Raw genomic sequence first — 11607 nt, forward strand, 5'->3', positions numbered from 1 at the left:
TGGACTCAAATGAAACTCATGTAATCATTATGATACCCCTCGTCTTTCCTAACTTTTCTTTTATGCCAGATGTTAAACATGCTTATTTTTTGTCAAATTTGGCCTTTCTTGAATAATGTGAAAATGACCATCCTTTTTTGAAAATTAAAAATCTTCTTTAGAAACTGTGACCATTTTGACAGCTTATTCACTGAAATCTCATCTCAGTGCCTTACTCCCCTCCTGCAGGAGTCTCCACCACCTCTTTGATCGGAGTCTTGAAGACACAGCACACCTCATATTTAAGCTTAACTGTTGACCTGAGCTCAGGTGTCGCTTGCGTTACAGTGGAGCGGTGACCTACACCAATTGCATCATGTTACAGAGCAAATAGACCAAGATGGTAGAAATGAAAGACTCCAGTTGAAGAATACAAACAGAATTAGAATTAGGTCAGATTATTTCTTCACCCACCTCCTGCATTACAGACTGTAGGTTCTCACTTTTGGTTACAATTTTGTAGCCATCCAGCATCAGACACATATTGTGAAGTGGGCTCATTTCTCATCATAAAAAGTTCAGACACTTCCACTTGTATACAGGTGAGGTTAATAATAATAATGCAAAATAACATTGGAATCCTGTTTTAATACAGCTCTTTTGCAAGTTTACCTAAGGCTTTCCTGCACTATTTTTTCAAAAAGTTGTAGTGACCTGTTCAACTTTTCCCTCTATCATTCCATACATTTGCTGTTGATGTCTTGTATGTTTCTTTCTTTGCTTTTACAAGTTTTATTTGTGTGTGTGTGTGTGGTAGTGTAGAACCAGATTTCCTTTTTCCTTTTTGGTAGGATGTCGAAGTATAGAAGACTTAAAAAGAAACTCCAAAAGTGAACAATATAAGAACAGGAAATCCCATGTGTAATGATGTTCAGGTGTAACTGTTACTCTCAGGTGAATTAACGGGGTCGCAGTTTGACATGTCCAACAAATCACCATGCCCCCATTAAACACATTGGCCACTTACACCACAAGATAACAAAAAAACACTTCTACACAACAGTAATTATGATCACTTCCTTTATAATCATGATATCATATGGAGTTCATTTGAATTAGCAGAGTAACAATTAAAAAGTTTATCCTCTCAGGAACTCCAAAAAGTAAATTAAAAAAAGTGAAAGAAATGGTCAATACAAACCAAAATTTATATATATTAAAAAAAATAATGACATATGAGCCAGTACGACGATTAAGAAATGTAAAAAAGTTCTTCTGTGGTTGGATGCAACAATGAGCATTTAAAAAAAAACTTGATAGAGCATTACTCTATCCATATTCTTATTTACTTCTCTTCTCGTCTGTTCTCTCTCCTCTATTCTTTTTCATCTATTTTTCATTTAGTTCTCCATGCCTCTGTCCTTCTTTCCCACTTTCCTACGGGGACCTGGAGAGATCAATGAATTCCAGGTGGCTCGACTGTACTCCGGTCCTTGGCCGTGGACCTCTCCTCTGGCTCGACTCGTGCCCCCAGCTGTCCCCAAGTTCCCTCTGGATGAAGCTCATCTGTTACACTATTCAGACATGTAGTTATAGAGTTAGATAAGCTAATTCTTCTTTAGCAGTCCTGGTAAATCACCTTTTTTTTTCCTTACCGAGAAGGATGGTCTAACAGCACGGATAACCAGCTTAGTCTGTTTAGTTTAATTTAGCAATCAGCTATTGTTTATATTTTATGTTTTTGGACAATTACTAATGTGAACCCCAGTGAGACAATTGTGTTGGGATATATAAATAAAAGTGAATTGAATTCTTAAAACACTTAAACATAGAACATTTTAAAAACTTCCCCCTAATAAAAACCTGCCTGAAATTACCCGAAATGATCCAGATTTTTTGTGGATCACTCAGATTATAAATTGTATTTTTGCCTTTCACCATCTGATGAAAATCAAACAAAACGTCAGGTGTGATATGCTGACCATGACAGAAAAAAATGACAAATGTATCTGGTTTTGTGTGGAATTCAGTAACATGTGTGTGAAAGGCTGCAGCTGGATTGTGTTATAGTCACCACTATAGCAGCCTGTTGTGTTATTTATTTATATGGGCATTTTCTTCTCTCACCTCAACACTGACTCATCTCTCTGTGTTTTCCAGATGCAGCAAAAACCTGACACACACACTAAAATTGAGCTCTTCTCCTTATCCATATAATTGCAAATTAAAAAATCACTTAAACCATAATTTTGTCACAAAATTGTTTTAAATTATATGTAAAAGAAAAAAAATTGTGCAAGGGAGAAAAATGATTATAAATTACAATTTTTTTTACATATGGCATTTTGACTTAAACATTTGAGCTGCTTTTTATGAACCTAAATTCTCTCCTTTTTTTTGTTCATCTGACTCAAAACATTCAAAGTTCAGATGTATTCCTTCAAAGCCAAATGAGCATGAAAGAGCAGTCTCCGCCCTCATTCCTAATTGATGACCTTACATTGCTGCATGAAAGCCTTTAGAAATGAGTCGCGCTCAAGACTCTCATTAGGACTAACTGCACAGTTAATACTATGAAAGTCACATTACAGGGTCAACTTGCACCTTTAACGGATCCCATTTTAGCCCTATTTGTTCACTGTTTTACAGGACATGCTTATAGCCCTTTACTCAAAAGCCTCGTCTTTATTATTTGTACAAACTGAGTAAATAGATGCTGCCAAACAAGTGATCCCTAGAGAGCATGTCTGCTTATCTTTTTTGTATAAAGTCATCAAAAAAACTTCCATCATAATTTCATACATGGTGGACCGTCAGAAAAAGGCTTATATTGTTTAAGCAACACATTGTTTAGTGCTCCCATTCACAGTAACCTTGACGCCATTTGTGAAAAATAAGACCTCATCCAAGTGTCCAGGGAAACCCAGTAGAAGCTGGGATGAGACAAGAGGAAATTTCAGCAAGACAAATGACTGACAACCTTAGATAGATGAAGCAGAACCTGGAAACCACAGAGCGGGAAAAGCTCAAGATACTGATGGAGAAAAGGATGCCTGTGATGTTCTGCGTGTCCTCTTGACATTGAGCAGCCTTAACAAGGAAAGCAAAAACAATGAAAAAGATGCCAATGTAATGGCTAGTGTAACAGCTAATTGGTGAAAAAATACACTTTGGGGGATTAATTCTGTTTCTCCTCTATGTTTAATGTAAAAAGGTCTGTGGAGTTGCCAGATTTAAAGGTAGTAAAGTAGTTAAATGTTCAACTTTTTCCTCCATTACTGCCAAGAAACTAAAATAAAGAAGCATCCACATTTTTGAGAATCTCCTGCTGCAATTAGATGAACAGAATGTCTTCTTATGCTGATAGTAGAGTCTCTAAAGCACACATTTTTGTATGTTATTCTTTTTTATTGACTTTTTGACTGATCACTGATTTAAATGACAGCAGCCTCATACACTATTAACACAAATCCATGTGCATCCCTACTTTTTCAACCTTGCTAACTTGTTGCTTTAGTGCTTGAAATGAAAACAAATGATATAAATTGCAAAGCCAAGCAGTTCAGCTTTAGAACTGCAGAATATCAAATGTACTTTTTAACAAACACAGATCCGGCTTTCAGGCAAAGTATTTATGCAAAATGTGATCCCTCACATATCCAAGGTAAACATGGTGCACTTTCACTTTACAAGTTTGAACTTTGAAGAGCTGGGATCTTCAAACAGGATTTATCCAACATTAGCAGCGCATAATTTAGCTGTTAGCTGAGGTTCAGCCAAGAAGTCAAGGGTGTTTAAGCAGAGTTAAGTTGTGAGCAGCCAGGCATTCAGGAGATGGAAACAGGTTTAATTTGCATATTCATACATTCACACATATTAAATGAGGCAAAAAGGGGTTATGTCGTAACTGACAGGATTATTTTAAATGCCTCCCTAAATGGGTAGCTCTCGTGAGCAGATGTGACTTCCTATAATTTATCTAAGTGCTAAATCCTGTTTTATATTTTTCTGTGCGTCTTTGTAGAGACTTAAGCAGCAGAAAATACACCGCGTCTTTAATTTTCAGAGCTCCATACTGTGTACACCAAGTCATTTCTCTTGTTCCATATGTTTTCTAAATAATCATGGGAAAAAAATTAAATATAAAATCACATTCGTGAACTAAACTATATATTTTTTAAATCTTTTCACCTCTTTGACACATTTTTATGACACCTGCGTGTTTCTGGTGCTGCAGGCGACAAGATAACAAAAACATGCCTTCATTAATATCACCAATGACCTTCTCGTGACATTTTACGCATCCTTCTCAACCTCAGTTATGGTTTTGACACCTTCTCTCACCTCTTCCATCACCTGGATAATGCATTACCAACTCATTGCTTACATGAGTTTCACTCATATTTGTCAGAATATTTACATTATTTTTTAAAGGTTTTCACACAAAACCTTTAAAATCCAGCCCCGTCCCTTCAGGTGTACCCCAGAGCTCTGTCCTGAGACCCCCTCCTCTTCATCATCTACTTCATCTCTCACACCTTTCTACCTCACCAACTGTTTACATGAAATATCTTCAAAATAAACAAGAAAAATGAACTCCTCAAACACACATATGAAGATGGACATTTTTTTTTTGTTGCTATTGATTCCTCCTCCGTCACACCTTCCACTTTGAGAGGTTCTGCTTATGTACTTGCCCATAGGCCTTTTCACTTCCCACATTGACTGCTCCATTTATTTTCTCCATGGTCTTCCACAAAACATCTTCTATAAATTCCAGTTAAATCAGAACTCTGCCACCTGCATCATCTCAAAGACTCCTTCTCACCCTCCATCCAAAAAAAAACTCCACTGGCTCCCTGTTCATTTCACAATTCTGTACAAAAAATACCCCTATATAGCACTTTCATAGTCATTCACCATCTCTCTTCTCCATATTTGTTTGACCTCCTCCATATCCTCATTTCCACTCACTCTCTCAGATCCTCGTCCTGCATCCGACCCCCTGTGCCCTCTGTCCGGCTTAGCGCTATGGGGAGCAGAGCTTCCTGTCGGTCTTCTCCTCAACTCTGGAACTCACTCCCATCAGACATCTGATACATTTATTTACATCATGTTTTTAAATCAAATCTCCAGCTCGTCTGTTTAGAACAGATCTTAAATTAATACTTTCATTCTTTTGTCAGTTTGTTTCGTCATCTTTGCTTTGCTTCTATTTTTATTGTTGCTTATTTTGTTGTCAGGTTTTTTGAAAGGCCATTTTTAAATAAAATGTATTAACATAATTAATAAAAAAAAACATTTTCTTTATACATTTTATAATTAGGTGGGAGACGGATTCAAAGACTGGAGCAAATTTACCTCTAACATAGGTGGAAAGGACTGTCATGAATGGATCCAGCAAGTATTTTATTTGATTAGAGTGTAACCTTAAGATCTTCACAGATGGTTTACATGAACTTTATAGTCACCAAGTCATTAACAAACTGCAAATTTATCAGGAAATCAGTGGGATTTCTGCTTTACGTTGGTTTGAGCGGCCTCTACTCCAACTAAACAAACAAAATCCCAACTAAAAAGACTTATCCGAGGATGTCCAGCGCTTCAACTGACACAAGATACTTGTGAAATTCAATATTCCGTTGAATGTAAAATAGCACCATTACCACATGAGCTCAAGACAATCCTCAATAAAAGATTCCTTGAATTAAAAAAAAACAAAACATTGTTTTCTTTATTGATATCTTTAAATTTGACTAAAATTAAGGGTTTTTTCACATTTATAGCAGGCTTAAATGTATTTATATTAGTGAGGACTATGTCTGTACGAATATAAAAAAAAAATAAGTTCTGTAAAGATTGATAGCAGAAAATGCATCTGACAAAGACGTTCCATCCATCCATTTTTTAAACTTACATAATCCCCATTCAGGATGTAGTTCAGGAGTAAAACTTCTCACTAAACACAGAAGCACCTTTTCCATCTGTCATGGATCACTGGAACATGATGGCGCCCTTTGATGATGTCATCCACGTGTAGAGAGGAGTGATAGGGACACCAGCTAGAAGGCTCTCGTATCACACTGAGTGAAGATACCTGTCCTGTTTAAACATCCAGCTTTTATAGAATGGATACTTAAAAATACATTTTTAAAGACTCAGTTTGTTGGAGGAGGTTTTCTTTGACTGAATCCTTTCCTGCTTTGCTGTTTGCTCTCCTGTCTATACCTTTCATGTATCTCGTCTACTCAGTGCCACTCATGTGAACAACAAGACCACTGGGTCATGTTAGCAATCTGCTAAGCACAATGAGATATGGGCCTTATAATGCAACAGTCACTCGTAATCCAAAAGGCTTTTGCAAAAAACAACGCTCTAAAAATGTGGGATTATTGTGTTCCACGCCGTCAGTTCAGAAACAGGAATATCTCTCACTCCTTCTATCAATCCTTTTTAATCCTCTCTCATTCTAAGTTTTTCTTTCTCCTTTCCGTTCTCTAAATCTCATAAACTGCTTTAGTTCTTATCAGGGAAGGATCAGATAAAAATGGTGTAGGAAAAAGGTTTTGTGCAAACTCATTTGTCAGGTTTATGCTGAACGGATGTACATCCGAGGGAGTTTCGGGGACTTGGGAGATTCATGGGCGAGGTGGGGGCGGCGGCCTTCGTGAGGCTTTGGAAACTGTTCTTTGACTTTCATTGAAAAGTGCTATCAGATGCTGTGTCCTTAACCCTTGGCTGAATCCATCACCCCTCTGCACTGTGGCTCAGTGTGCATAAGCTGGATTAGAGCGTCTGACACAAACACAAGTGCAGACGCAAGCCTTCGGCTTTGCATGTTTGAGCGGCACAGCTGGATATTTGGCCCGAGTGAAAGAGGATCAAACTTTTGCCATCTCCTTCTTGATATGTCTCTTTGGCAGTCTCATTCTTAAAGCTTCCTAAAGTGTGGGCAATTAAAAATCTCAAAAAAAGAGAAAAACATTGAACATTCCATCACCCAGCATGCCTACCATGCAGTTGTGTGTCTTTTTGAGGCATCACAGTGCAAAGCACGGGTGCTGAAGGCGCTTCCGTCTGCTTGTATATGCTGCCTGTGGTGTTACACTGGACCTATTCATCCCTGCTCTTCCTCCTTCATCCCCTCTGTCCCCTGACCACCCCCTCCCTCTGCCCTCATGACAGCACCCACAAATGATTAATGATAATCTGTACTGCTCACTGGCTGCCATTTGAGAGCATTCTATAAAAGCGGCGATAGGAAGAAATTCCACTCTCTCCGTCTCTTTTCCCTGCAGTGTCTTTTACTCAACTGACTTCAGCTTACTGAGGAAAAAGACACCAGAGGGAGCTGAGATAAAAGACACTTTGGAGACGAAAGAACAGTGAGCCCACATTCTGTGCCACTAATAGCACTATTTTAAAGAAGTAACAGCTTCAAACTTGAGTGGGAGGAGTGAAAACATGCTCCGTGGTTATAAATGCTGAGTTGTGCAGGAAAGTGATCCTTTTTCTTTTAATTTGGCTCATCTTTAAAGTGCTTCACTTGATCTCCAGAGGGGTGATTAAGCATTTAACCAGCAGTGAATCAGAGGAAGTCAGCACTGTTCAACTCAGACATGAATCACTATTCATGCTGTAAATAATAAGGAAAATATTTTCCCATCATCAAGAAAGAATTCTGTAACAAACAACTACGAGAGTTGACTGCCTTCTAGTGGCCAATCTTGGAAGGTATTAATTATAAAAGAATCAGAATCAAAAACAATTTGAGCTTGAGAGCATAAAATAAAATTCTTCAACATAATGCATAAAAAATATTATAGATATTATTTTGCAATGTTGCTTTATTACAATTTAGTAGTGTTGTAGTCGCTAAGAATTTGCTTGCATTTAGTTTAAAAAACACTGTTTTGTCTCAAATTAAATCTAAAGTTTGGTTCCGTTGACTTATAAACTAAAATGGCTTTAAATACATCTTTTGTTCATTTATTTTTTTATCACAGTGTCAAAATCTGACTAGCCTGAAGGTGAAGAAATGTTTCTTCACATTAACGCTCGCTCTTTGTTGCTTGTTCAAGATAAGAAACAACTCACTCAAGTGGGTCGTTTTAATGAGATTAGCAACCATTGTTTGATAGCTGTGGTTTGATTTTTGTGGTATCATTATTTTGATGGTTCTTATCATTGAATATCCCTGTCATGCTTTAAGGAGAACAGAAAAGCTGCAATAAAATAAATAAATCAACTGAAACATCAACACTGTACAATTAAAAAAAGCAAATTACATGTCCACAAACAGTGGGTTTGACTTCAACTTAAAAAAAAAAACAGATTTTCTGCTAAAATGAAAAATGCAATTTGACCCAAAAGACTATACTTAACCTTAAGTACAAAAAAACAGCAGTTGAGGTAGCTGAGTATGAAATAATCTGCAGGTGCTAAAAATAACACCAACAGTGACTTTAGCTTATTTCACAGTGATGCTTCTTTCCACATCCAATGCTTCTTTTTCACTCCTTGGCTCTGCTCTATGTAACACCCCGTTCCACAATGATGCAATTTTTGTTTTCGTCTCTGATCTGCCTCCAGAGGTTGTCTCAAAGGAGAATCAGAGGCAGACTGGATGCGACATGAAAGGGTGAGACGGAACAGTGAAAAATCTGAGTGATGCTGCAGAGACCGAGGTTGCCTCGACCATGTTCAATTATAAATGTTTGAATATCACTGACAGTTATTGACCTGTGCAGCACACAGACTTGAAGTCGGCATGATCGAGTTTGTTTCTTCACAACAAGCTGACATTCATGTATTTGCCCCCAGGTCTGTAAACCTGCAAGCTTACTCTTCTTTATTCTCCTGTTTTCAGGCAATTCTGCAAATTAAAACACAGAAGATTTTAGGCTGGATGATGCACATAGAATAATGAGCATGCCCCCTTGGTGAGTATGGGGCAATAACAAAGAGGAAGCTGTTACTGAGGACTCATTTATCATTAACAGATCAAGGGTAACCAATGAATATTGCAAGCTTTAATGCTTTCTGCAACTTTGTTGAAAGCACCAGATCCAGCCATTTGCTCAACCGACTTGCAGTTTCTGACAGGTCATCCAGGTTTGGGAGGCAGACAACCCCTCTCCTGAGCTGGAAGATGCTATCTGCCACCCCTTTGGTGAAGTGTGTATCAGTGGATTTGGGGATGTCAAAAGCCCTGGAAAAAAATCAGTTTGATCTAACTCAGTCCAGTCTAGTCCTGAAGTAGAAGGCAGTTGGGACATCCCAAACTCTGGAAAACTATATACAGTTTGAACCACATTTCTGTAAACATTTAAAGACCCACTCCAATGGAAACCATGTTTGTGGTATTTTTAACATGTTTTTGTAGCATTTTAAGAGGAAAATTGTAGAGTCAACAGTTTTTTTTTTATTATTTTGGCTAAAAACAGCTATGTTATAATTAAAAGACAATGCTTTTACAATGGCTCAAAAGAAGAATAGAGTGGGGCTGTATTGGGCCTTGTGAGTTTTGAACAGTTGTCAATAAAAATATGTATGGGGAAAGGTAAAAGATGGGAAGAATGTTGTCAGTTTTGCACAGTGGAGCAGAGTTTCTGTTCTCAAGTGGAATTTAAGAATATTTGGCTCCACATCTCAATCATTTCAGACAAATAAAGCTTCTGCTTTATCTGTCCTGAAAGGAATCGATGAAGCTGTTCCGATGAGAAATAAACTGGCTTTGATAAATAAACACCCGCAGATCTGCAATACTCCTGCGATTTAGGAAAATATTCTTCAAAGAAATGCAATCTATGCAATACACAAGTGCAACATTATACACAACAGTTGCATCAAATTGAGTGATTAGGGTTGTAAGTCGGACATAGACACAGTGATGCTTTTAGTGTGTACTTTGCATAACCACACAAAGGAGGGTTAAGTGAGGAGAAGAGAAAAATTCTAAATCATTCAAGCAATATCAATTCCCTCTGAGTCAGAGTCAGTTCAGCTGTCAACCATGTAGCAGCAAAGTACAAACAGAATTCCAACCCATCACAGAGCAGAAGTCCTCTATCTCCTTTACAGGTAAACAGCTTTATCACACTTTTGTCACCATTTTTATATCAAAATCTCAATAGCAGGGATCAGAAATGTAATGGAATCAAGACAGCGCTTATGATGGTTTTCATTATCTTTTCCATATTTCCTTTAAGCCTGAACTGCCCTCATAGATATGATTTAGCAGTATTGTTAACAGATCACCACTAGAGGACACTGTGTCCCCAGTTTCCAAAGTGTTTTGAATGGTTGGGTGTTATGAGGTCATCAGATCCAAATTCTCATGAATTAACTTCCTCTGGAACACAACGGCTGACTCAGTGGTTTAAAACATAAACTTTAATATTTGATGGTCAAAAAGGCCAGTGTAGGGATATTTTAGTGAGGCAAGAGGTAAGAATCATTACCTCTAGACCCGCTAAACCTTAAGAAAGTAGTTTAAATAACTGTTTTTTTTTTTTGCAAAGATCTTCAATTAGCCTTTTTGGTCTACTTTCTTAAATGCAACTTCAGAAGCAGATCAGAAGAGTTGTCCATCGTGTCTACAAACAAATATTTTTACATATACATTTCATGCTATACAACTCCACCATTTCATTGTTTTCAGCTCAGACTATCTTTATCAAGTTTTTGTAACTCAAACTTTATTTGCTTTTTATGAAAGTTACCCTTGGAAACAGTTTCGCTCCCTATAATTTTGCAAAATGAAAATACCTGCTTCTTCATCCATCTTAGATCTTTTTCCATACATTTAAATCATATATTTAAGAATAACTCTGTCTGGTTTAAATTGGTGCTGAAAATACTTGACTTATCTGATTACTTGACATGATGCTTTTCTTACAGTGCTGCTTGACCAGTTTTTTTTCCAGAAAATAAGGGGAAACAATGAATAATCTACTTGAAAACTTAAGTACTGTTAGAACCGTGTAGTTTCATAATGCCCAAAGTGTTATTCGGGAGCTGTTGTTGCTCTGGTATCCCTCAGTGAACTATTGACCTCGCTGAAAGAATGGCATGTTAAAAAGCTCTAATCCCTGTTGTGTGATTCCATTGTGGAAGTCCATTTCCTTGAGAAACCGAATAAAAGTACTTACACAAGCAGTAAGCATACATAATACACAATAAACGTGTATTTTCCTTGTTGAACCTAACCGTAAATGGGGAGGAGACATTTAAAAGTTTAACTGTTAAATCCTTTCAGCCAATTGCGTGCTGGCGCAAAATATCTGAAGAGATCTGCATGAAGATGCGTTCATGTTCAATGGGAATTTAGAGTTCCCCCAATCCATTAAGTTTTTTTTATTTTTTATTTATTTATTTTTAAATCCGTCCTTAAACTTCTAATAAATAGTTTGTTGACTGCCCTTGTATTTCATTCGTGTAGTAGTAGAAGTAACAAAGTTTTGGATCTTTCTTTACTTTAATTATTTGAAGCCAGTACCAAACTTTATTTGAAATCAGGGTTAAATTTCAAAAGTAATAAAGCAGTAAAAAAAACACAACGCAGAAATTTCTGTTAGAAGTATTCCCCAGTTTTTTTTTTTTTTTTGTAGATCTTGTTGTTGACAC

Source organism: Oryzias melastigma, linkage group LG7, assembly GCF_002922805.2.
Source record: "Oryzias melastigma strain HK-1 linkage group LG7, ASM292280v2, whole genome shotgun sequence".
Taxonomy (NCBI): Eukaryota; Metazoa; Chordata; class Actinopteri; order Beloniformes; family Adrianichthyidae; genus Oryzias; species Oryzias melastigma.